Genomic DNA, 27280 nt, shown 5'->3' with positions numbered 1-27280 from the left:
CTGCGTCATTTACAAATAAAATGTAATGTACTGACTATTTTAATGGGCTATTTCCCTATGCTAGAAATATGATTCGGATTGTTGTTATTCTGACTGATTACAAAATTTGAAGAGCACTTACGGTCAATATTCTCACAAAATATGTGTTATTTTTATGTAATTAAAGCTTAAAAAACATTCAGTATCAAGATCTGGTCATGTAACTGAAAACGCTCTGTTATTGGCTTATGCTCTGGTGACGTCACAGACAAGGAGTAAGACGAAGTTATACACTCCTGGAAATGGAAAAAAGAACACATTCACACCGGTGTGTCAGACCCACCATACTTGCTCCGGACACTGCGAGAGGGCTGTACAAGCAATGATCACACGCACGGCACAGCGGACACACCAGGAACAGCGGTGTTGGCCGTCGAATGGCGCTAGCTGCGCAGCATTTGTGCACCGCCGCCGTCAGTGTCAGCCAGTTTGCCGTGGCATACGGAGCTCCATCGCAGTCTTTAACACTGGTAGCATGCCGTGACAGCGTGGACGTGAACCGTATGTGCAGTTGACGGACTTTGAGCGAGGGCATAAAGTGGGCATGCGGGAGGCCGGGTGGACGTACCGCCGAATTGCTCAACACGTGGGGCGTGAGGTCTCCACAGTACATCGATGTCGTCGCCAGTGGTCGGCGGAAGGTGCACGTGCCCGTCGACCTGGGACCGGACCGCAGTGACGCACGGATGCACGCCAAGACCGTAGGATCCTACGCAGTGCCGTAGGGGACCGCACCGGCACTTCCCAGCAAATTAGGGACACTGTTGCTCCTGGGGTATCGGCGAGGACCATTCGCAACCGTCTCCATGAAGCTGGGCTACGGTCCCGCACACCGTTAGGCCGTCTTCCGCTCACGCCCCAACATCGTGCAGCCCGCCTCCAGTGGTGTCGCGACAGGCGTGAATGGAGGGACGAATGGAGACGTGTCGTCTTCAGCGATGAGAGTCGCTTCTGCCTTGGTGCCAATGATGGTCGTATGCGTGTTTGGCGCCGTGCAGGTGAGCGCCACAATCAGGACTGCATACGACCGAGGCACACAGGGCCAACACCCGGCATCATGGTGTGGGGAGCGATCTCCTACACTGGCCGTACACCACTGATGATCGTCGAGGGGACACTGAATAGTGCACGGTACATCCAAACCGTCATCGAACCCATCGTTCTACCATTCCTAGACCGGCAAGGGAACTTGCTGTTCCAACAGGACAATGCACGTCCGCATGTATCCCGTGCCACCCAACGTGCTCTAGAAGGTGTAAGTCAACTACCCTGGCCAGCAAGATCTCCGGATCTGTCCCCCATTGAGCATGTTTGGGACTGGATGAAGCGTCGTCTCACGCGGTCTGCACGTCCAGCACGAACGCTGGTCCAACTGAGGCGCCAGGTGGAAATGGCATGGCAAGCCGTTCCACAGGACTACATCCAGCATCTCTACGATCGTCTCCATGGGAGAATAGCAGCCTGCATTGCTGCGAAAGGTGGATATACACTGTACTAGTGCCGACATTGTGCATGCTCTGTTGCCTGTGTCTATGTGCCTGTGGTTCTGTCAGTGTGATCATGTGATGTATCTGACCCCAGGAATGTGTCAATAAAGTTTCCCCTTCCTGGGACAATGAATTCACGGTGTTCTTATTTTAATTTCCAGGAGTGTACATGTGTTATAGGAGCGTTAGCCGCAGTTACGAGCTTTTTACGTACTTTCTCTGCAAACAGGTTACCCGTTTAGTGATGGAAAATGCAATAAGAACTCTTAAGTAACAATAGAAAGGAATATTGTGGACGATGATGGAGGAAGGGTTGCGAAAGTTGATGCGTTTATCCCTCCACCTAGAGCGGCGATATCTGCAACGACGAACATTCTTTCCCTTATTCCCTGCAACATCTCTCGCTCAAAACCTAGAAACTAGAACTTTTGCAAATGAGACCGTATATTAGAACTACATTGTCGACTATCAGTCATGAACGACGACGGAAGAGCACACCAAAATTATTCTTTGAAAAACTTAGTGCACATTTCGTCTATAGTATATAAAGGCACTGAATAGCTGGCATTCGATGACACAACGGATAGCGCATCCGACTGCAAAACAAGAGGTCACATGTCCGACTCCTGGGAGGGCCGTACATTTTTAAAAGTTTCGCACGAAATATGAAAACCACGTTAGCATGAACTTATTGTAGCAGTTGTTTCTATTGTTGCATGTTCTATACATAGCGTCAAATTAGTCTTAGTCTGAGAAATGGACAATATAGGACAAATGCATTTACTTTGCGAACAAACAATTCACTTTTCTGGAAGCGTTGCTAGTAGTGAAAATATCACCATACACCTATAGAACAACGAGGTGTGCGACGATGAGGTTGTACGGAGAGATACGAAGCGTGTACAACATGCAGGAGACACAAACGTAAGGACTGTGATGTTTGTGAGTGTAAACTAACGTTATCGTCTGAAGCGGACTTATTTCATCTTTATTAACATGCTGAAACTGCAGAAGCTTAAACAATAAGCATACGAAAGTGAAAACATTTTTTCTAATAAAGTAAAAAATGTGTGGTCATATTAACTAGAAAATATCTTTCTGAACATGATGTGTGTCAACAGCGATTGCAAATGAAAGCGCATGTAAACAGGAAGGAAAACACAATAATATTCTGTTTTGATGGATGTGGTAAAATTTTGTAATTGTGATTTGGTTTTCATACGAGACGACTGTCGAGTTGTTTTACAAACAAATTAAAATGTGCTATCGGGTTAGATTCAAATCAGCAATCTCAGGTAGTTATCTTGTAATCTCCAACGGTTCACCGCTGTAACGGCTGAGCTACCAAAGGATTACGGTGTTTACGGTGAAACAACAATTTTCACTAGGAGTTTAATGTCGTTCGGTGACGCAGTCGTTCGTTGTAACTTCGGGAGAGCATATCTTGGCGGTAAATTAATGTTAACTCCACAGTGCAACACATTTTTAATTAAATTAATTAACTTGTGCGTCGACGTGGTGGCAATTTGCTGGTACAGTGCAACCACGTTTTACACTTTTCGTGTCATTTTGTACTACACTTCTCATATATACGCCATATTTACCTTTGTTGCTAGTTATTTCTATAATATCTCTTTATCACTTTCTGTACATAATATGTAATTCACACTGTAGCACTGCGTAGCACCACGCTCGTCGCATCAGCGGTGGCTGGTGCTGGAAACTTAGATTCTTCTATGGCAGTTGCTAATCTTACATCAGTGTGCTTCTGATCATAACGACTGCAACATGTAACTTTCATGTCCATGTGCAACATGATGTTCCATGGCACGTGATTTCTAACGATTTGTAATGCTTTTCATTGTCCAATTATGTTGGTTTTGTAATCCATTTTTATTTTACATACACATCAAAAAAAGTTTGCATCACCTCGGTTCCGAGAGTTTTGGAACCTGTACGGAAAATTGGAATAGAGATCAACATAAACATTATTTCCGCCCTTTTTATTGCTCATGAAAACAACACACTGCATGTTGTACCACCATACAGCGAGACCCTCAGACGTGGTGATCCAGATTGCTGTACACACCGGTACCTTTAATACCCAGTAGCACGTCCTCTTGCAGTGATGCATGCGTGTATTCGTCGTGGAACACTATCCACAAGTTCATCAAGGCAGTGTTGGTCCAAATTGTCCCACTCCTCAGCGGCGATTCGGCGTAGATCCCCCAGAGCGGTTAGTGGATCATGTCGTCCTTAAAGAGTCCTTTTCAGTCAATCCCGGGCATGGCTGATAGGGTTCATGTATGAAGAACATGCTGGCCACTCTAGCCGAGCGATGTCGTTATCCTGAAGGAAGTAATTCACAAGATGTGCACCATGGGGGTGCCAATGCCTCACCAATATGGTTGCAGTATCGGTCGGAGGATGGCATTCCATGACCACCAGCGGCGTACATCGGTCCCACATAATGCCATCCCAAAACAGTAGGGAACCTCCTCTTTGCTGCACTCGCTGGACAGTGTGTGTAAGGTGTTCAGCCTGACCGGATTACCTCCAGAGACGATTGTCTGGTTGAAGGTATATGCGACACCCATCGGTGAAGAGAAAGCGATGCCAATCCTGAGCGGTCCATTCGGCATGTTGTTGGTCCCATCTGTACTGAGCTGCATGGTGTCGTGGTTCTAAAGAAGGACCTCGCCACGGACGTCGGGGGTGAAGTTGCGCATCATGCAGCCAATTGCACACAGTTTGAGTTGTAACACGACGTCCTGTGGCTGCACGAAAAGCATTATAAAACATGGGGGCTTTGCTGTCAGGGTTTCTCCGAGCTATAATCCGTTGGTAGCAGTCGTCCACTGCACTAGTAGCCCTTGGGCGGCCTGAGCAAGGCATCTCATCACAGTTCCTGTTTCTCTCTGTATCTCCTCCATGTCCGAACAACATCGCTTTGGTTCACTCCGAGACACCTGAACACTTTCCTTGTTGAGAGCCTTTCCTGGCAAAAAGTATCATCTCGGACGCGATCGAACCGCGGTATTGACCGTCTATGAATGGTTGAACTACGGACAACACGAGCCGTGTACCTCCTTCTTGGTGGGGAGACTGCATCTGATCGGCTGTCGGACCCCCTAGGTCTAATAGGCGCTGCTCATCCATGGTTATTTACGTTTTTGACCGGGTTTAGTGGCATCTCTGATACAATATCCAGAGTCAACGTCTGTCTTCAGGAGTTCGGGGAACCGTGGTGATGTAAAACGTTTTTTGATGTGTGTATATACTTACGTATTTTTATTTTATTTTTGACAGACGTCTGATGATGTCCATTGCCGAAATTCCCAATATTGGCGTAATTCAGCATTTTGCAGACAACACATATTTATACATTTACCAAATCCACAATTTACAGCGATGTTAATTTCAATACAACTTGACGATTCCCATTCCCGAACAGCGAAGAATACAGGCTTTTCGGAGTTCCTTATAAAATTAAATATTAAGACTTTAGGTTGCCAAAGATTTTTGTCTGACTACTGACGCCAATAATAACAACAGCTACTACTATCACAACAATAATAATAAAATAGAGCTCGGAAAATGGAAATAGCTTATCAATTAACGAAGGATATTGGCGATAAAAAAAATCACTCTCAGTAAAAACAAGAAACGAACTCTAAGCGCTGTCATTATACCAGAGTGCTCTTTGCAGCGGTATGTTTGTTCCTTAACAAAAGGGGAAAACTGAAGAGATGAAAAGAAGGAAAGGAAGGTACAACAAGCACAGCGGATGGACAGCCCTCTGTAAGGTTCAAACGCGGATTGTTGTGTTTTACCTGGAAGTAAAAAAATAAGGGAGGTGGCACTACAAACTTATACGCTGTATGTTGTTTCGAAGTCAGGGTGGGCAGGGCCTGCCGCCATCTTAAATAACCCAAAACATTAGCAGACTACAGCTTACGATTGCTTCTTCTTCATTATTTCTGTCGTTTTCGCAGCAATTGTTTTAAATACTAAAAATTATAGAGCCAGCATGATTAACATTGTGTCAGGAAGGCGATTTCTAACGTTTTTCTATTCTTGCAGGAGTTTTTGCTGCAGTAACACTACACAGTCAGAGTGACGTCACGGGGAAGCGTCAACGCGGTGAACAATGTGGTGTGACTGTGATGAATCTAATATTTTTGGTCAGTTAAGATGGTGGACATCGGTTTCCAATTTATGACGTAGTGCCTACTCCGCTCTTTTTACGTCCTTTGTTTTCTACTGAAAGGTTATCTGTGATTCATGTTTGTATTCGTTGACATATTATTCACTGTGTTTACTCTACTAAAGTTGTTGTTAATGATGATGATGATGATGATGATGATTGGTTTGTATGGCGCAGAACTACGCGGTCATCAGCGCCTGTACAAAGTCCTAATTTTCACACTGTCCTATTTGTACACAATCCGATCTAGCCACTGTCACGAATGAGGATGATAAAATGATGAGGACAGCACAAACACCCAGTCCCAGAGCCGGGAATCGAACCCAGGATCCAGTAATCCAGAGGCAGCAACGCTAGCCACCATTTTTGTTTTTTTAAATAGAAGACGACTTCGCTACCTGGAATCAATTGCAGCGTAGTGACGACTTCAAGTTTTCTCGAAGAATTGGATTCGATTGAGTCGAGAATCATGTCCGGATTGTCCTGTAACTCGCTTTCCAGATTAAGTTTACTATTTAAGCTTCTCGTAACTTAAGCACGCCACTCTCCCGACGGTGTACACTTGAAGTTGCATCGTCGTTGCTCCAGATAATGACGGAGATACTCTACTGTTTTCTTTGTTTCTTTTTTTTTTTTTTTTGGAAGAATTTAACTCAAACAGAAATGGTGGTCTCGGGCATGCCTGTTGGCTAAGACCTAAATATGCCTTTATATCACTCCAAAACACAAAACGTTACTATAAAGGCACTAACCGTGCACCATGCACTCATAAATAAACAAACAAACTTTCTGCAAATTGAAACATAGGCGTTATGTGAATATAAAGAACCTTGAAGATACTCCTCTTCCATTTAGGATAAGAGTGCTTGCGTTAAATTAAATTACTTCTGCAATGCGACAAGGCAATCTAACACGACTACATATCTAGACGGAGCTCTTTGCTTTGTCACGCTGGGGTGGTGTTGGGGGGGGGGGGGGGGGTGATGCAGATCCCTTGAGCACTGCTGGCAGTTGGGCGTCCTGGATCCATCAGCTGGTCGATTCATCAATGTCCCTACTTTTTTCTTTTTTTTGTGATATGTTACAATACAGCATCGCCAGTCTTTTGCGGTCTAACTGTGTTGGTGAGGCAGTAAATCTATCCACAGGGCAGTGACACTGCGTCACTGCAATACACTTTGGAGGTGTGGCGGTGTAGTCCCATACCACCCTCTGACGATGACAGTACTACATCAGTCAGGCAGAAAAATTTAGCCTAACGTGGGCAGGTAGGGTGGGAAAGTATTGGATGTAGAATGGGGGCTAGTCCTGCCAAAGGATGCATCTGTGGTGGGCGTGCCAGGCCTATCATTAGCCATGGTCGGAATCCGATTCCTCTAGGATGATTAAGGAAACCGGATGTCGATGCCAGCAGCGTGGAAGTGTGGTCCCAACATGGCGTAACCCATGGACAGCGTTTCGCAAGGCATCCACTTTCTCATAGAGCCACTGCGCGTTGTTGCGTATGGTCGTCTTTAGGGGGACGATATCCGCTTCCTCGTGGAGAGTGACAATTCTCGTGAGTGGCGGGGCGTGCAGGCTCCACCTGAGCACCTCGTTCTGCAGGCGCTGCAACGTCCGCATCCTGGTGACACTAATCGTGACCCATGCAGCCGATCCATACGTGATGGCAGGCAGGATAACTGTTCTGAAAACGTGGAGCTTGGTATGCACGTTAAATTCCCTACTGTGGAGGAGTGGGTACAAAGCCCTGGTTAGCTTTTGCCCCTTGTTGGAGACATACTCCGCATGACAGTGGAAGAGCAACTTGTAGTCTATCTGGACCCCGAGATAGGTGGTTGTCCGGGACCAGGGCACCTGCACGCCTGCAATTGAAATATTGCAGCGGAGGACTGGGTGCCGTTTCGTGAAATAGACTGCTGTAGTTTTGCCAGCATTGAGAGCTATTTTGTTTGTCCAGTACCAGGTGATGGTGGCGTCCACCTGTCGCTGGAGGCGGGCGACGACGGCGTCAGTAATGCGGTCAGTGGCATATAGTGCTGTGTCGTCAGCATATTGTGCTAGGTGGCACTCGGGGATGACCGGCACATCATTTACATAGATATTAAAAAGGATGAGAGATAACACCGATTCTTGCAGAGTGCCTGCCGACAATTGGCGAATGCCAGAAAGCATTCTCCGTCGAGCCACTAGGAAAGTCCTACCACGGAGGAAGTCATCCACGATCCTGACATAAATATCTGGTGTAGGGGTCTGTGTCAGCATCTTGTGTACAAGGTTGTCTTGCCAGATCTTGTCGTAGGCATTTTGCAATTCCAGAAAAACGGCAGCTGTCGGCTTGGCAGTGTTGAAGCCTTTGCTGATGTGTTCAGTGATCTGTAGGACCTGAAGTTCGGCAAAGAGGTGCGAAGTGAATCCAAATTGTTCAGGACGGATCATCCCAGCTGCCACAAGAGGCTGGGAAAGTCGGTGAAGGATCACAGATTCAAGGACCTTCACCATAGTATTTAGGAGGCTGCTGGGCCTGTTGTTGGTGGGGACCATAGAGTCATTGAACCTCTTAGGGATTGCAGTCAGCTTGGCTTGTTTCCACTGAGGGGGGGGGGGGGGGGGGGGGAAGGCCCAACGTGAGACAATAGTTTAAAATCTTAGTGAACAAGATGAGTGGTGTGTGGGGAAGATGCCAAAGATGTTCATTTAAAATTCAGTCCAATCCAGGGGCCGACCAGCCACGTTTCCGTCGAAGGATGTGCTGAATTTCTGCCTTGGACATTAAGAAGGGGAGCAGACTGGGGTGGGCGGTTGCGGAAAGCAGCAACAGATGTCAGGACTTCATGTTACTCCTGTAGTTCGTTCAGAGAAATGTCCTGGACAGTAGGGCGATTTTGGGCTGTGAATGCATCCGCCAGCATTTCCACGATTTGGAGGGTATCATACGGCCGCGGGGGATTAGCCGAGCGGTCGAAGGCGCTGCAGTACTGGCCTATGCGGCTGGTCCCGGCGGAGGTTCGAGTCCTCCCTCGGGCATGGGTGTGTGTGTTTGTCCTTAGGATAATTTAGGTAAAGTAGTGTGTAAGCTTAGGGACTGATGACCTTAGCAGTTAAGTCCCTTAAGATTTCACACACATTTGAACATTTGGTATCATACGACAAGCCCACTGCATGCGAATAGGATGGGCAGTCGCTGGCATAGAACACCGCAGGGTGCAAATGACAGCCCAGTCAGACTTTTGGTGGAGCAGGAAAGCGGACATCCTGTCCTCCCATTGTTTGGACCTCCAGTAGGCGAGCCGGTGGCAGAATTTGCGCTGGAGGCGTTTCATTTGGCGTTTGTCCTGAGGGTCACGAAACTGCTTCCAACGCTGGCCATAGCGGTTCTTTTGCACCTTCAGTTCTCATAACAGAGGGGGCAAGTCGTCCAGATTGGGGGGGGGGGGGGGGTTAAATTCCGAGGTGCTCAGGAGGTGGAGAGTTTCACTGCTTTCTGCATTTTGGCAGTATGGTAATCCGCAGCACGGACTATAATGGCCGGTGTTTTCAAATCGAGGCCATGTCGAGTTGTATTATTAAGTATCCTGGCAAACTTGTCCCAATCAGTGAGGGTCATAGTAGAACAAATATCAAATGAAAGGAAAGCATTGGTGAGGTACAAGAGTACTGGCTTATGTTCAGAGGCCAGTTTGTGGAGAACTTCCAGTGAAAACAGAATGGTGATGTTTTTGAAGATAGCCACATCCAGAACGTCTGGCTGGCAGTTAGTATGGACTGGGATATGGGTAGGTTCGTGGGAGCCATAGACCAATAGTGCTTAAGTATCCTCCAGGTCAAGGAGGAGCTGGGCTTGGGGGTTAGAGACACAAGAATGCCAAGCTGGTTGCTTGGCATTGAGATCCGCCCCAACAATGAACCTGTCAATGGATGACAATGTGCGGAGGTCTGCTTCCAGCAGTGGCTTGTTTGGGTTCAAATACGCTGTTGCAAAGGTAATGGCACCAAGGCGTGTGGGGATGGTAATCGCTGTGGCCTCTATGTGTTACATTGGCTGGAGAGTCTCTTGGGTATGGAGAAGAGCTTTGTTGAGGAACACAGCTGTGCCTCCACCATGGCGGTCGAGGCAGTCAGAGTGGTAACACACGATGTTGCGAAGGCGGAAATCATCTGCCAGTTTGAGGTGTGTTTCTGTGACCAGTAAAACGTCCACACGATGGACATGGAGGAAGGTGTTCAATTCCGTCTTCATCCGTTTTATGCCATTGGCACTAAAAAGGCAGGTGACAAGATCCTGAGTGGGTTAGTGGTGGTGTGGAGGTCCATTCGCCATTACAACAATATTTGACCAAGCTCTTCCACTAGGGCGATGACCTTGGAGAGCCCATCCTCTGACCAACAGATTTTTTGTGCAGATGTGAGGTTTCGTGAAAAAAGAGATTACCTGGAGGATTTTACGCATGTCTGCCTGAAAGGACGCATCAGTCTCCACCACTGGCGGAGGGTCCCAGTTGGCCTGCTTGTCCCTGCGGCAGGCATGTGCAGGTGTAGTAGTAGGCAGAGTGGGGGTAGGGGCAGTGGGCTGGGATAGAGCCACAGATGGACTGGAGGGAGCTGCAGCTGGCTCCTGTAGTCAGTGAGCAGTGGAAGCCATCACAGAAGACGGACAATGAGGAGGAGACTGGGCTGCAGCAGCAAATGATGTTGTGGGAATCTGGGCAGGAAGGGGCACAGGAGCCACAGAACCATCTGGTGCCAGAGAGGCTGGTACCAGAGTGGCTGCTGAGGACAGTGCACCAGGCTGACCCCGAAAAACAGGATAGTTGGTCATGTCCCGTTGTGGTGGGGGAGGTCAATTGTTCTGGGTTTCTTTTTGGGTGGATGAGAAGACTTCAGTGCCTTCGGTTAACAGGACACCCCCTCAAGGATGGCATGTGGTGATGATCATGATATATATTAACTTTAAACCCATACCACTAGGACATGATTCAGGTTGGATCCCTGCAAGTGTTTTCCGAGTCGTATTGTTGTAGCCCCTGCAGCCCATATCAGCGTTGGTATACCCGCCACTGGTATCTTAGCAGCCATTGTCCAGGACAGCTGGGAAGCCCCTGTTGTGTGCAGCTCCCCCCGTGCCAGGCCTCCGGCTATGCCAGGCAGACCCATGTCCACTACGGAGAGGTTCGCGGAGCAGCCCTCCGACCCCCCACCGCCACCCCTCGGGGAGAACCGCGTCAGAACCGCTGCTCATCCAGGCCTCCTGTCGCGCATAATGCTCCGCCCACCTCGCAACATGTGAGGCAATACTGACCCTAGGACTTATCTTAGAAGAAAGGTTAAGGAAAGGCAAACCTACGTTTCTAGCATTTGTAGACTTAGAAAAAGCTTTTGACAATGTTGACTGGAATACTCTCTTTCAAATTCTGAAGGTGGCAGGGGTAAAAAACAGAGAGCGAAAGGCTATTTACAATTTGTACAGAAACCAGATGGCAGTTATAAGAGTCGAGGGACATGAAAGGGAAGCAGCGGTTGGGAAGGGAGTGACACAGGGTTGTAGCCTCTCCCCGATGTTATTCAATCTGTATATTGTGCAAGCAGTAAAGGAAACAAAAGAAAAATCGGAGTAGGTATTAAAATCCATGGAGAAGAAATAAAAACTTTGAGGTTCGCCGATGACATTGTAAATCTGTCAGAGACAACAAAGGACCTACAAGAGCAGTTGAACGGAATGGACAGTGTCTTGAAAGATGGATATAAGATGAACATCAACAAAAGCAAAACGAGGATAATGGAATGTAGTCGAATTAAGTCGGGTGATGCTGAGGGAATTAGATTAGGAAATGAGACACTTAAAGTAGTACAGAAGTTTTGCTATTTGTGGAGCAAAATAACTGATGATGGTCGAAGTAGAGAGGATATAAAGTGTAGATTGGCAATGGCAAGGAAAGCGTTTCCGACGAAGAGAAATTTGTTAACATCGAGTATTGATTTAAGTGTCAGGAAGTCGTTTCTGAAAGTATTTCTATGATGTGTGGCCATGTATGGAAGTGAAACATGGATGATAAATAGTTTAGACAAGAAGAGAATAGAAGCTTTCTAAATGTGGTGCTACAGAAGAATGCTGAAAATTAGATGGGTAGATCTCATAACTAATGAGGAGGTATTGAATGGAATTGGGCAGAAGATGAATTTGTGGCACAAAGTGACTAGAAGAAGGGATCGGTTGGTAGGGCATATTCTGAGGCATCAAGGGATCACCAATTTAGTATTGGAGGGCAGCGTGGAGGGTAAAAATCGTAGAGGGAGACCAAGAGATGAATACTCTATGCAGGTTCAGAAGGATGTAGGTTGCAGTAGGTACTGGGACATGAACAAGCTTGCACAGGACAGAGTAGCATGGAGAACTGCATCGGGCCGGTCTCTGGACTGAGAACCACAACAACAACAACATACACTCCTGGAAATTGAATTAAGAACACCGTGAATTCATTGTCCCAGGAAGGGGAAACTTTATTGACACATTCCTGGGGTCAGATACATCACATGATCACACTGACAGATCCACAGGCACATAGACACAGGCAACAGAGCATGCACAATGTCGGCACTAGTACAGTGTATATCCACCTTTCGCAGCAATGCAGGCTGCTATTCTCCCATGAAGACGATCGTAGAGATGCTGGATGTAGTTCTGTGGAACGGCTTGCCATGCCATTTCCACCTGGCGCCTCAGTTGGACCAGCGCTCGTGCTGGACGTGCAGACCGCGTGAGACGACGCTTCATCCAGTCCCAAACGGAGATCTTGCTGGCCAGGGTAGTTGACTTACACCTTCTAGAGCACGTTGGGTGGCACGGGGTACATGCGGACGTGCATTGTCCTGTTGGAACAACAAGTTCCCTTGCCGGTCTAGGAATGGTAGAACGATGGGTTCGATGACGGTTTGGATGTACCGTGCACTATTCAGTGTCCCCTCGACGATCACCAGTGGTGTACGGCCAGTGTAGGAGATCGCTCCCCACACCATGATGCCGGGTGTTGGCCCTGTGTGCCTCGGTCGTATGCAGTCCTGATTGTGGCGCTCACCTGCACGGCGCCAAACACGCATACGACCATCATTGGCACCAAGGCAGAAGCGACTCTCATCGCTGAAGACGACACGTCTCCATTCGTCCTTCCATTCACGCCTGTCGCGACACCACTGGAGGCGGGCTGCACGATGTTGGGGCGTGAGCGGAAGACGGCCTAACGGTGTGCGGGACCGTAGCCCAGCTTCATGGAGACGGTTGCGAATGGTCCTCGCCGATACCCCAGGAGCAACAGTGTCCCTAATTTGCTGGGAAGTGCCGGTGCGGTCCCCTACGGCACTGCGTAGGATCCTACGGTCTTGGCGTGCATCCGTGCGTCGCTGCGGTCCGGTCCCAGGTCGACGGGGACGTGCACCTTCCGCCGACCACTGGCGACAACATCGATGTACTGTGGAGACCTCACGCCCCACGTGTTGAGCAATTCGGCGGTACGTCCACCCTGCCTATGGCATGCCCACTATACGCCATCGCTCAAAGTCCGTCAACTGCACATACGGTTCACGTCGACGCTGTCGCGGCATGCTACCAGTGTTAAAGACTGCGATGGAGCTCCGTATGCCACAGCAAACTGGCTGACACTGACGGCGGCGGTGCACAAATGCTGCGCAGCTAGCGCCATTCGACGGCCAACACCGCGGTTCCTGGTGTGTCCGCTGTGCCGTGCGTGTGATCATTGCTTGTACAGCCCTCTCGCAGTGTCCGGAGGAAGTATGGTGGGTCTGACACACCGGTGTCAATGTGTTCTTTTTTCCATTTCCAGGAGTGTATATCGCGAGGTGGGAAGTTTCACCTGCGTGAGTGAAATATTTATTCCTTCAAAAGCAAGGAAATCGAAATGTGACGGGGCTTTGTTACGAGACAGGAAAACAAAAGAAAGTGCAGGAAGTGTTTGCAATGAAACAGTCGTTGGTAGCCGCCATAATGTATGTTTTGAGTTTTTTGAGATTCACAAGCGATATGTAATGTTAATGTGGAGTTTTGTAACGACCATAATACAGTCTGTTGCATTTAAAATGCAATTTTGCGTATTTAATTTTGATCAAAGGATTCTGTGATGAACTGTTATGTACTACAAGCTTGTATACAACTTCGAACATTTGGTGGTCGATGTTTGCTGTAGAACCTGCTTCAATAACACGATCAAAAACAAAGAAAAAGTTTTCTCTGCTAAAACGAACTCATTTCACTCGCATACAATCATCGAATGACCAAATGCGAATGGCAGTGTTCCAATTCAAGAAGATCCTATAGAAGTTTTCTTTCTCCTACATTTCAAGAATCTTACGTGCAACCGTCGAAGTCGGCAGCTGTTTCTACACCACGAGAGTAGCTTGTCAACGTGTACGAAATTACGTACCCAGTGGAAGAAGTGGATGCCGCTCAGAATACTGTCCTTTACAGACATACAAAGAGAGTTACTGTACACGTTAGTTGTATAACAACGAGTTTAATAATACCTGCTTCAAACATTAATTTCTTCTTTTGAGCAGTAATACTTTAGGTGCAACATTGTCCTGCTGGAATTGACCAAGTCCGTCGGAATGCACAATGCACGATGGTCATGAATGGATGCTGGTTATCAGACAGCGTCTTTATGTACTTGTCACCTATCTACTCGTATCAGAGGGATCATATCACTCCAACTGCACACGCCCCACACCATTGCAAACCCTTCACCAGCTTGAACAGTCCCTTGCTGACATGCAGGGTCCATAGATTCATGAAGTTGTCTCCATACCCGTACACGTCCATCCGCTCGATACATTTTGAAACGAATCTCGTCCGACCAGATAACATGTTTCCAGTCATCAACAGTGCAATGTCGGCGTTGACGGGCCAAGGCGAGGCGTAAAGCTTTGTGTCGTGCAGTCATCACGGTTACGCGAGTGGGCCTTTTGCTCCGAAGGCCCATATCGATGATGTTTCGTTGAATGGTTCGCACACTGACTCTTGTTGATTGCCCAGTATTGATATCTGCAGCAATTTGCAAAAGGGTTGCACTTCTGTGACGCTGAACGATTCTCTACAGTCGTCGTTGGTCCCGTTCTTGCAGGATCTTTTCCGACCGCAGCGATGTCGGAGATCTGATGTTTCACCGGATTCCTGATATTCACGATACACTCGTGGAATGGTCGTACGAGAAAATCCCCACTTCACAGCTACCTCGGACATACTGTCTCCCATCGCTCGTGCGCCGACTATAACACCGCGCGCCGGGCGGTTTGGTCGAGCGGTTCTGAGCGCTTCAGTCTGGAACCGTGTGACCGCTACGGTCGCAGGTTCGAATCCTTCCTCGGGCGTGGATATGTGTGATTTCCTTAGGTTAGTTAGGTTTAAGTAGTTCTAAGTTCTAGGAGACATGACCTCAGATGTTAAGTCCCATAGTGCTCAGAGCCATTTGAACCATTTATAACACCGCGTTCAGACTCACTTAAATCTTGATAACCTGCCATTCTAGCAGCAGTAACCGATCTAACAACCGCACCAGACACTTGTTGTCTTATATAGGCGTTGTCGACTGCAGCGCCGTATTCTGCCTGTTTACATATGTCTGTATTTGAATACGCATGCCTATACCAGTTTATTTGACCCTTCAGTGTATTTTATCGCAGTATTTCCATGCTTGTTACTCTAAGGCATTGAAAGTAGTAAAGATGTGCTGCGCTCAAATCGGTTTAGCTTATTCAAAGGTGAGCTCTATTGTTGTCGATCTACTATCTTGCCGTCGCGAATGTTTCAGAAATAGCTATAAGTAGCTGATTTCATGAACTTTTAGCGCACTAAACTGTAGTTGTAGCGGGAAAAAAGTTTAGTGACGTCTGCCGGCTTTTTAGGTGGCCAAATAGTAACGAAACTCTACAGGGCAAAATAATACAAGCTTTTGACAGCTGCAGTCGCTCCACGCGCCAGGACTGTAGTGACAGATGAAGGACATCAGGTAAGCTGAGAAAAAGTTTGGAGTTGCTTTGGAACATCATTGTAGGTACTAATTGGAAACTGTATTTAAAGTTGTATCCTGTTTTCTATTACTTGCTACACATAATAATAAAATGTAAGAGCAATATAACAAGTGACGTTCATAGTAGCGAAGACGTAATCCTAACATCTTAAATGTTCTTAAATGAGAAATGAATTGTAACCTGACTTTTTTAAGCTTAAAAGGATCTGGCAAGTATTTCTTCATGAATTGTACCGATTGCAGTATGTTTCAGGAGTTTCTTTGCTAATTTTTAGACTCATTTAAAATTCATAACTAGACTGGCTTTTATATTCATGAAGGTTAGCTGCTACTTCTTCTTATAAACTCTCTTTTGGCCTTGAACTTGCTTCTTTGCCTTATGTGAACCTGTCATCTTCATCTGTTCTGCTTTCCCGGTATCAAACTGCGTTTATCTTGAAGAGTGTATTTTCCCCCCTGTGACATTCAGTTCTTCTGCAAGTCCACCTGTGATGCTTTCTTCTTATTTATCCTAAGTCCATTTCTTAAATTACACGTAGCACAAGTTACCTTATAATATCGAAAATCACAGTTCCTTCTCACTTTCGGCTGTGTACCATCACTACATCCTCAGCGTTGTACTAATTATCTATTCCTAATTAATATCAACTGTTCTGTACTTCCATAATTCCTCTTCTGAGGAGGGGAAAATAAAAGATTATTCTATGGAGAAAAACTCCATGCATGCACATCGTTCCGCAAAACACCTTCACACCACCAGTGAGACTTAACTAACTCTTCGTTTATACTCGCATAACGTAGTGTAATGCAACCTAAGTAGCTTCGTTGCTTTTATGAAATTTTTATGGCCTGCTAATTATCTACATCTGCATCTACATGATTACTCTGCGTTTCACAATTAATTGCCTGCCATAGGGTTCATTGAACTAACTACAAGCTGCGTCTCTACCGTTCCACTCTCGAAAACAGCGCTGGAAAAACGAACACCTAAATCTTTCCGCGCGAGCTCTGATTTCTGTTATTTTATTGTGAAGATCGTTTCTCTTTATTAGCTGAGAGCCAACAAAATTTTTTCACGCTCTGAGGAGAAAGCTGGTGATTGTAATATCATGAAAAGGTCCTGTCGCAGTGAAAAACGCCCTTTGTATAATGACTGTCACCCCAATTCGTGCATAATATCCATGATATCCTGTCCCCTACTTCGAGATAATAGATAACGATCTGTCCTTCTATGAACTTTTTCGATGTCCTCCGTCAATCCTATCTGATATGGATCCCACAGGGGACAACAATACTCCAGAAGAGGGCGGACAAGCGTAGTGTAAGCAATCTCTTTAAGTAGACTTGTTGCATTTTCTATGTTTTCTGCAAATAAATCGTAGATTTTGGTTCGCTTTCTCGACAACTTTATCTATGTGATCGTCCCAACGCAAAGTATTCGTAATTGTAGTCCGTAAGTATTTAGTCCAGTTTACAGCCTTTAGATTTGTGTGATTTATCGTGTAACGGAAATTTAGTGGATTCTTCTCAGTGCTCATATGGATGACTTCATGATTTAGAGTCAATTGCCACTTTTTGCATCATATAGACATCTTGTCTAAACCATTTTGCAATTCGATTTAATCATCGGATGACATTACATGATGGTAAATGACAGCATTATCTGCTAAAAATCGAGGAGGACTGTTCGGATTGTCCCTTAAATCGTTTATGCAGATAAACAACAACAGAGGGCCTATAACAAAAATGGCTCTGAGCACCAAGGGACTTAACATCTGAGGTCATCAGTCCCCTAGAACTTAGAACTACTTAAACCTAACTAACCTAAGGACATCTCACACATCCATGCCCGAGGCAGGATTCGAACCTGCGACCGTAGCAGTAGCACGGTTCCAGATTGAAGCACCTAGAACCGCTCGGCCACTGCGGCCGGCGGCCTATAACACTTTTCTTGGGGGACACCAGATATTACTTCTGTTTTACTCGATGACTTTACGTCAGTTATTACGAACTGTGATTCGTCTAATAGCAATTCACGAATACAGTCACGCAACCGAGACTATACTCCATCGGCAAGTAATTTAGTAAAATGTCGCTTGAGCGGAACAGTCAGAAAAGCCTTTTGGAAATCTAAAAATGTGGAAACTATTTGACGTCCCCTGTCGATAGCTTTCGTTACGTGGTGAGAATGGAGAGCTAGGTGTGTTTAACAAAAACAATATTTTCTGAATCAGTGTTGACTATTTGTCAATACATCGTTTTCTACGAGGTGATCCATAATGTTCGAGCACAGTATATGTTCCAAAGTCCTGATGCCAATCGGAGTCAATGATTTGGGTCTGTAATTCAGTGGATTACTCCCTTTTCCTTTTTTGGGTATCAGCGTAACTTGTGCAATTTTACAGTCTGTGCGTACGGATCTTTCTACGAGCGACCGGTTGTATATGATTGCTAATTACCTGACAGGTACACAGTCCGGACCGGAAGCCTTGCTTTTATTAAGTAATTTAAGCTGCTTCGCTGCACGAAAGATGTCTCTTTCTGAGTTACACTTATGTTGGCAGTTGTTCTTGATTCGAATTCTGGAATATTTTCTTCGTCTTCTTTTGTCAAGGAATTAAGGAAAACTGTTTTTAGTAACTCTGCTTTAGTGGCGCTGTCATCAACAACATCACCATTGTTATTCCGTAGTGAAGGTATTGATCACATCTTGACACTGGTGTATTTTACATACAACCGAAATCTCTTTGGGTTTTCTGCCACATTTCGAGACAGAGTTCCGAAACTGTTAAAGACATCTCGAATCGAAGCTCACGCTGAATTTCGAGTTTCTGTAAAACTTCGCCAATGTTGGGAAGTTTACATTCTTTTAAACTTGGAACGCTTTTTTCGTTGCTTCTGCAATTGTGTTCTGACTGTTTTGTGTACCTGAGGGGAAATCAGTACCATCCCTTATTAATTTATTCGTTATATGTCTCTGAACTGCTATCGATAATATTTCTTTGAACTGAAATCACATCTGGTCTGCAGCACCAACTGTATTTAATCTATACTTTCTGAACACAGTTAGGTCCTTTGTAAAAATTTCGGATGAACGTATTTCCGGCTTTAGCCAGTTTTCACTACCTATAACGATTTGAGATTCAGTTCTCTCAGTGCTTTGGTTCTTTTCCAACCCGTCTGCAACAGTTTACAACTACAATATTGAGTGTCCCTATGTGCACCCTCTTCCTGTGTTCGTCCTGCAGCCTTTGAAACTGATGTCCTTTCTGCACGTCCCCGAGACCATCTGTCCTAAAAAACTGGAGAGTTCCTCCCACACAGTCCTCACTACCCGTGTAGTTTCTACCGTCGTGTAGTGGACTCCTGACACATTTAGTGCAACCCGAAAACACACCACCCTATGGCTCAAGTTGACGAATCGCAACCTACACGGTCGCAGAACCGTATGAGCCTCTGAATTAGACACTTCACTCGGCTCGGCTCTGAGCCAACGGGAGCACAGTCGATTGTCTCAAAGTTACTACAGAAGGCGAACCCCCCCCCCCCCTTTCTGGCTGGCAGTCTTTACTACTTCAGCTAGCCATCCGGAATTGGAATCTCTTCAGATCTAAAGCGACATACATCGTTGGTACCAACATGAGCGCCGGCCGGAGTGGCCAAGCGGTTCTAGGCGCTACAGCCTGGCACTGCGAGACCGATACGGTCGCAGGTTCGAATCCTGCCTCGGGCATGGAAGTGTGTGATGTCCTTAGGTTAGTTAGGTTTAAGTAGTTCTAAGTTCTACGGGACTGATGACCTCAGCAGTTAAGTCCCATAGTGCTCAGAGCCATTTGAACCATTTGGATCAACGTCAGCCACCATATGCACCTGGCTGCACCCTGTGCTCTTCAAGGCATCCAGAAACACTCGTTCTACATTTGAATGACTCCTCCCAATATCTACACAGAGTGCACTTTGGATTCCTTCCCGTCCATCGCAGCCATATCATTAAGGGGCCCTACTGATGGAGCTCCAAATTACCAGTCATCCCACCCTCTCTGAATGCCAAAACGTTGCAGGACGGGAGCATTCGTCTGGATAAGGGAGAGCGACTTCATCGGGACTTGGTCAGCCACAGATAACGCCTGAAACCTATTCGTAAGACGAAACGGGCAGGCCCTCCCATCGGTCCCTTGGGAAGCCTTTCACTTCCAGCCACACCTTGGAAAGACCTCTCACTCGACCGTGGGCAAAGTATCAACCTCAGTGCAGGCAGTACCTGGAGCTACCACAGTAGAGGACCGACCTGGGTCGTGCTTGGTGTCCCTCGAATCACCCCGTCCGGCCCTCCACGGTGTTGCCCATTGGCAACAGTCTCAAGCAGCGTTAATAATTTCTTGGGAATTTATACACAGCTATCTTAATTATATACAAAAAGATCTGCATATTTCCTCAGTCAATCCAGTACGTATACACAAAAATAGACATGTGTGTTCACTTTTCTTTTTTGATGAAACTGAAGTACGAAACCAAGTATTAGTACTGAAGTAGGTGCGGACTGAAAAGTTGTCGACCGACGTGCTTACTTGCATTCGAGTAACGATCAGCCATTTACACATTAGTAACATTATGAAAGGTGGTACAGATTTTGCCAATCTCGTTAAGCGCAAAAGTTCTAATGACAGCAGGATTGAATAGAAACGCTAGACATTCTCTCGCAAGACTAAAAATGTAATTACGCTAAAATGAGCATTTTTTAAAAATCCTATACTAATTATTCACATTCCGCTCAGAATTCTTTGCAAATCGAAGAAGTGATATATTTGACAGCTGCAGATATTTATAGTGTCATAATATGTCCGAAATGCGGCAACATTTTTATTTTGAATTTGCTTTTGGACTTCATTTGCACAACGCACAATCATTTCACAGTGTTTATACAGGCCAACTACTTGGCAGCATTGCAGTAGCGAATCTGCAGAAAAACTGTGGCAGCTTCGTGACTCAACAATGACTGAGAACAATAATAATGTATTGGAATAAGACTATCCGGAATATTACATTCATTATAGTCTTGCCGTTCTATTGCGGTGTCGTTAGTTCGTACACTTGTTTACAAATTAACAATTCTGATTATGTAACGATAGTTACTGTGTGGAACTAACGCGGTCATAAAATATCATAGAAGTGCCACCTAAAGGAGATGTCTACAGACAGAGTTATAGAAAAGACCAGGAAAACTACGTGGGGTTCAAGCACAGGTTGAAGCCTGTCCTAGGTAAGTCAACTATAGTCTATTATAACTATTTCCAGTTCGAAACGTATGCAAAAATTCAAGATTTGAAGAAGCATTTGTAAACGAAACAACATAGAACCAAATACGAACTTATTTCACATAACAAGCAACTGGCATTGTCTTCAGTACCAGTGAAAACATGCAATTCTTGTGCAAGAGCTAACCGTACCTTTGCTTTGTGCATTACTGGACGTAGCTCAGTTTCCAACATCGATCACTTGAGTGACGTGAGTAAGGATTCGAAATCGACAAGCGGCACGAAATTACATAGAAACAAATACACAGAACCAATAAATTATAACCGCGCGACCACTACGGTCGCAGGTTCGAATCCTGCCTCGGGCATGGATGTGTGTGATGTCCTTAGGTTAGTTAGATTTAATTAGTTCTAAGTTCTAGGCGACTGATGACCTCAGAAGTTAAGTCGCATAGTGCTCAGAGCCATTTGAGCCAATAAATTATGTTCAAAAAATGGTTCAAATGGCTCTGAGCACTATGGGACTTAACATCTGAGGTCATCAGTCGCCTAGAACGTAGAACTACTTGAACCTAACCTAAGGACATCACATACATCCATGCCCGAGGAAGGATTCGAACCTGCGACCGTAGCAGTCTCGCGGTTCCAGACTGAAGCGCCTAGAACCGCACGGCCACCGCGGCCGGCAATAAATTATGTTCTAGCACCTTATTTCAATAAGGGACTCTTAAGTGACGTAGAAGATCAAAAACATAGTTTTTAATGAGCTGGATCAACAGATGTAAGCATCAGGAAATATCTCGCGTACGTCGTAAGATATTTTAGTTTAAAACAAAAAAAGTAGTGTCTGCGTTTTTAGCTTTGCTGTCGCTGGAGAATCATGCTGCCGTTGGAACGGTATCAGCGCTGACACGGTGTTTAAAAGTTCATGAACTGAAACTTGAAAATATAATTACAATAGGCATCTAGAATGCAGCTGTCATGGCTGGTTCCAGGCACAGCGTGAATACACTTCTGCAAATGTAACATAATGTACCACATCTGATTTTGTTACCTTGTGTCTGTCACTCATTGCAGGTGGCAGTAACGCACCCATCTGCAATCACTTTGCCACGAAACACTGAGTTCCTGTTCCGTGAAACCTACAAGTGGTTCCCATACTCGGTAAAGCGCCAAATTGTGCCTAAAAATGTTTTTGAGATAATTGAGCAAGAATTTTATCGCAGTGGGATGAATTCAAACTTTATTTTATGGCTACTAAAGATCGATGTTACACAGCGGAGATGCTTTATAATATGTACTCAAATGAACAGAATCAACTCTATATGTGCATCTTGGAAACTGTTCTTGGTGAAGTACAACAGACAATCAAAATCACTGAGAGTGGAAAAGCACACTCCACAAAACAATTAGGTTCCTTGGTGGGATTGCTACGTTCAGTCTGCAGAGACTTCTGTTGCCGACGCTAGCAACGACCGACTAACGCTACATAGAGCTCAAAATTAGAGACCACCTCAGTCCCGTCCACGTCCTCGGATAGCTTTTTGAGTCAAATCTGTGTAACTTCCAGTAAATAATAATGTCAGGATTAAAAATAAACTCCGCCCGAACAGGTCATGAAGGCCCAACGGTACCGACCGGCCGCCGTGTCATCCTCAGACCACAGGCGCCACCGGATGCGGGTATGGAGGGGCATGTGATCAGCACACCGCTCTCCCGGCCGTATGTCATTTTATGAGATCGGAGCTTCTACTTCTCAGTCAAGTAGCTCCTCAGTTTGCCTCACAAAGGCTGAGTGCGCCCATCTTGCCAAGAGCGATCGGCAGAGCGGATGGTCACCCATCCAAGTGCTAGTCATCCCGACAGCACTTAACTTCGGTGATCAGACGGTAACCGGTGTTAGCACTGCGGCAAGGCCGTCGGCAATGTCAGGATTGCAGGAATAAAAAAAACGGTGTGTTGATTTTACCATGAGGAAATCCGAAAACGACATTCAATCAGTTACAAAACTTTAGAAAGGCTCTCTTGAGTGAGGAAGAAACCTTGAAGCAATGAAAAGAGACTTCATTAATTGATGAAAAGTTGACAAAATCTTGCAGCAGTGGGAAACTATTCACTTCGTTGATTGGAATCTACTAAAAGGGAACACTATTAGCTTCTGGGCTAAAGTAGAAGAACATAAAAAACGTGACTAGAGTAAACATCTTCTAGGATTTAAGCGATTTCGCTGTTGCTGTTCCGTCCTTGCCACATTCTAACGACGAAGCTAAAATGGTGTTTAGCTCCATCAGTATTGTGAAAAATAAACTTCGAAATACACTGTAAATGTTCTTTACTCTCAGAAACCAACTCAAGATTAAAAACATGAGTCGCTCGACTTACGATCTCCCAAGCTGATGTTATTAACCAAATCGGTAAAGGGAGACCAACAGACACTGGAGAGGATTTAACTTCTTCTGCAGCTGATGCAATTGATGATCCTGCAGACTTTACACGATCTTGAAATTTAGGTAAAAGCTTATAGCTAACAATTAGTCCAATCAATGAACTCATCATTGCAAACAACTTTTACTGTGGAATCAGCCTTGAAATCGCAAAAAATTAACTGTTGCTTACATTTTTTGTGACATTGACCTTTCTATACGGAACAACCTAATCTGAATGGAACATTTAACGGAATCGTATTCGAATTTAATTTATTCTGATTTTTGTAACTGTGCAAATGCAGAACTATTTTTTTTTTTTTGTTAAAAACTTCAACACACTTTCACTATCATATGTCAAGGTGTTAATGTGATTTTTAGTCTTTCATACCAAGTTTGAAAAATATCGCTAGAATAAAGCAAAGAGCCGAAAATAAATATAATTTCCCGCCCTTGATATTATCTTTCTCGTAAAGAAAGTTTAACGACGTCTACCGGATTTGTAGTGGAAGTTACTTTACACATCTAGCTGATTTTTTAACTCTGGCTCGCGACTTTGAATTTTATGCAATGATAACGCTGGAGTCTATAGTGAGTAAAATATCCTTGTACAATTGAATTCTTTGACGTTCTGCTTCGCCTGTTTCAGTATTCTTTGGTATTAGTCATAGAGCAGGGAAATCTGTTGAGTGAGTACACAGGTGGGCAAACAGAATTTTTGTGGCTATTCGACATACATTCCAATAGTCATGTGATTATAGTGCGGCGTAATGTTTACCCATAAGCGCTATGCAGCTTCTGAATGTTTCTGCATCGCTAATACAGACAGATAATGTTTACCAATAAAGTGGATTTTGTACACGAGTTTCATAGGAGTTTTAATAGTTTGGATTCGGTATTTGGAATGAACTTAATGTAATGATTGGAAGGAATATATCAAAGGGCGTTTCATTTCTTTCAGACAATTGTCGCAGCTCGTATGTCGCTAACATTATTATTATTATTGTTACTATGAGAAGAAAAGGGACAGATATCGCAGATTTTTGGGTTTCGTTGCGCATTTCACTTGTCGTATTGCTGAGGCTGTGGTACTGAATTGAGAAGTGGTTTCCTAGTACCACAAAGTCGAAATGCCACAGCAGCCAATTTGGAGCTATGAGAAGAAGCAAATAAACGATTTGTCACAAAGTGAAATATTTTTACGAACGAAGTTATTCTCATTTTTACTTTCTGGTACCATACATTTACTGTTCGTTCATTCTAGAAAAACTAAACCATTGATCACATATACTCATTCTCCACGTCACGACTGCTCTTTTTCCCTTATCTATTGTTACTACCTTAAATAAGCCCACTCATTTGGGTATCGGTATTATCGGCAGCTAAAGACTCAGACTGCAGTATATAAGTCTTATATGCATGTGAAAATTGATCTAAATGTGTATGCATTCAACAGATTGACTAGCAGCATACTTACACACTACCAAATTCCATCAGACTTTTTCTCGTGCGTAAATATATCTCCTTCTCTCTGTCTCTCTTCGCCCGGACAGGCCTTAGAAGGCCCAACGGTACCGACCGGCCACCGTGAAATCCTCAGCCCACAGGCGTCACTGGATGCAGATATGGAGAGGCATGTGGTCAGCACACCGCTCTCCCGGCCGTATGTCAGTTTACAAGACCGGAGCCGCTACTTCTCAGTCAAGTAGCTCCTCAGTTTGCCTCACACGGACTGAGTGCACCCCGCTTGTCAACAACGCTCGGGAGAGAGGATGGTCACCCATCCAAGTGCTAGCCCAGCCCGACAGCGCTTAACTTGGGTGACCTGACGGGAACCGGTGTTACCACTGCGGCAAGGCCGTTGGCAAATATATCTCCTTAAATCACTTAAATTAGCTCGCGGTGTTAACACTAGCAATACCAACGAATTTCCATAACGTGCATTACCAAGAGTGGTGGCGGGGAGGGGGAGGGAGTGTACATTCGCTCAACAAAAAAATTAAAAAGAAGTAAAAATCGTTAATTGTTGTTGATTCATTTTAACAACATACTTTTTACAGAGGTACTGATGTGTAAGTAGGGTTCAGTATCTCAAATTTCGTTTAACCCACTCTTAGCAGTATCAAGGCACTTTCAGTAACGTGTGTTATAAAAATGTTTAAAATGCTAATTTCGTTAATTGTTGTTGACTTTAACTCACAGCACACTTTTTATTGAGGTACTGATGTGTTAGTAAGGTCATGAACCTGGAAATACGACATTCATGGGGAATGGTGACATCTAGAATCAGTACTTTAATTTTTGGGTTATGTTTAACTGAAAAATTTTAAAAATTATTGGAATCTGGTCGAAGAATTAATTAAAAGCAATAAACATAGTTTCCAGAATTTCAAAATATTAAAAAACTGACTTGATTCCAATATTTTCAAAAGGTGCGCATGAAGTACTGCTTCTAGATTGAACTCTTTCATTACACCCTGTCTCGATATTAATCAGCACAAAGAAGTTCTTATAGTAAGACAAATGTAATTACAGCTTCATGACACTTGCTTATGAAAACAGTTTTCTCTCCTATAACGAATTTCGAATTGCATTTGCAGCCACTACAGCTCAGAGCGTTTGTTATTACCAATGAAGAAATGTGCGAAAGTGGGTTAGATATGTGTAATATTAAAATTCTGGTATCAGTGAAAAACATAGATAACAGCGTCATACCAATGTCGCGTGACTGCTTTGGTTCGATGGTTGAGACGTGCAGAGCACGGTATGTTCACTTCACAGATTTTTCCTGTTCTATGGTAACAGCCGTCTTTGTTCACAATGAGCTCAACCGTAATGTAAATCAACACCCGCTCGCCACGTCCAGCAATTGTATATTATAGACAGGGCGCTTACAGTACGAGAAGTATCCGGAAAGTAAGGTCTGATTAGGCTCGAATGGAAACCACTGTGAAAATCTGATGGAACCTTGAACAGATGTGTTGGACAGTGTCTTTGGTGTGCATGTCGATCGCTTCATGTCGCTCTTTGCAGTTCAGAGCGCAAAGTGATCACTTAGAAATGCCTAAATCAACAGTGTCTTACGCCAAGTATGTGGATCTCGTGAGAGATTTCGCCTGAAGCTATGCAGCCCACATAACATATATGTCAAGCATTTCTTCAAAAATAGAGGTCATCAGTCCCCTAGAACTACTGAAACCTAACTAACCTAAGGACATCACACACCTCCATGCCCTAGGCAGGATTCGAACCTGCGGCCGTAGCGGTCGCGCGGTTCCAGACTGAAGCGCCTAGAACCGCTCGGCCACTCCGGCCGGCTATGCGTCTCTTCCTTCAAGACAATTTTCAGCCACATTCTGTAAGGGAAATGAGGATGCTCCTGCAGCGTTTTCGATGGGGAATGTTTGATCACCCACAATACAGCCCTTAATTGGCTCCCTCTGTTGTTCATCTCTGCTCACATGGAGCGCTGGCAATGAAGACAACATTTTGGCGTAAACAACGAAAGGCAGACCAGCTTACAGAATTGACGGAAAGCACAGCCAGTTGCTTTCTATGACGAAGGTACTGGAAAGTGTACAACACCACGACAAATGTCTAAGTCGGAGCGGCGACTATTTAGAGAGATAGCTGGAAGGTCTGGCGAGCTGCTGCGAAAAACAATTTTGATTTTCACTGTTATTTTCATTTCGCGACCGATCGGACCTTACTTTCCGAACAGCCCTCGTATATTCTGTGACGCCTGAGGAAACAGGTTCTATTTATATATGTTATTTTGCTGTTATTCGAACATGAATGCCAGACTGTGGCTCGCTAAATTATTAACATTTTTATT

The 27280-nt window shown here is 45.0% G+C and overlaps 1 protein-coding gene across 1 annotated transcript in view; it reads right to left on the bottom strand.

The window, feature by feature from the left end:
• LOC124615670 (cytochrome P450 6k1-like) overlaps positions 1-27280 on the bottom strand; it is a 134080-nt gene that overhangs the window by 64658 nt on the left and 42142 nt on the right. The window lies entirely within an intron of this gene.

The sequence above is a fragment of the Schistocerca americana genome, chromosome 5 (assembly GCF_021461395.2).
Source record: "Schistocerca americana isolate TAMUIC-IGC-003095 chromosome 5, iqSchAmer2.1, whole genome shotgun sequence".
Lineage (NCBI taxonomy): Eukaryota > Metazoa > Arthropoda > Insecta > Orthoptera > Acrididae > Schistocerca > Schistocerca americana.
Note: the sequence above shows the minus strand (reverse complement) of the source record. Positions and strands in the feature narration are given on the sequence as shown.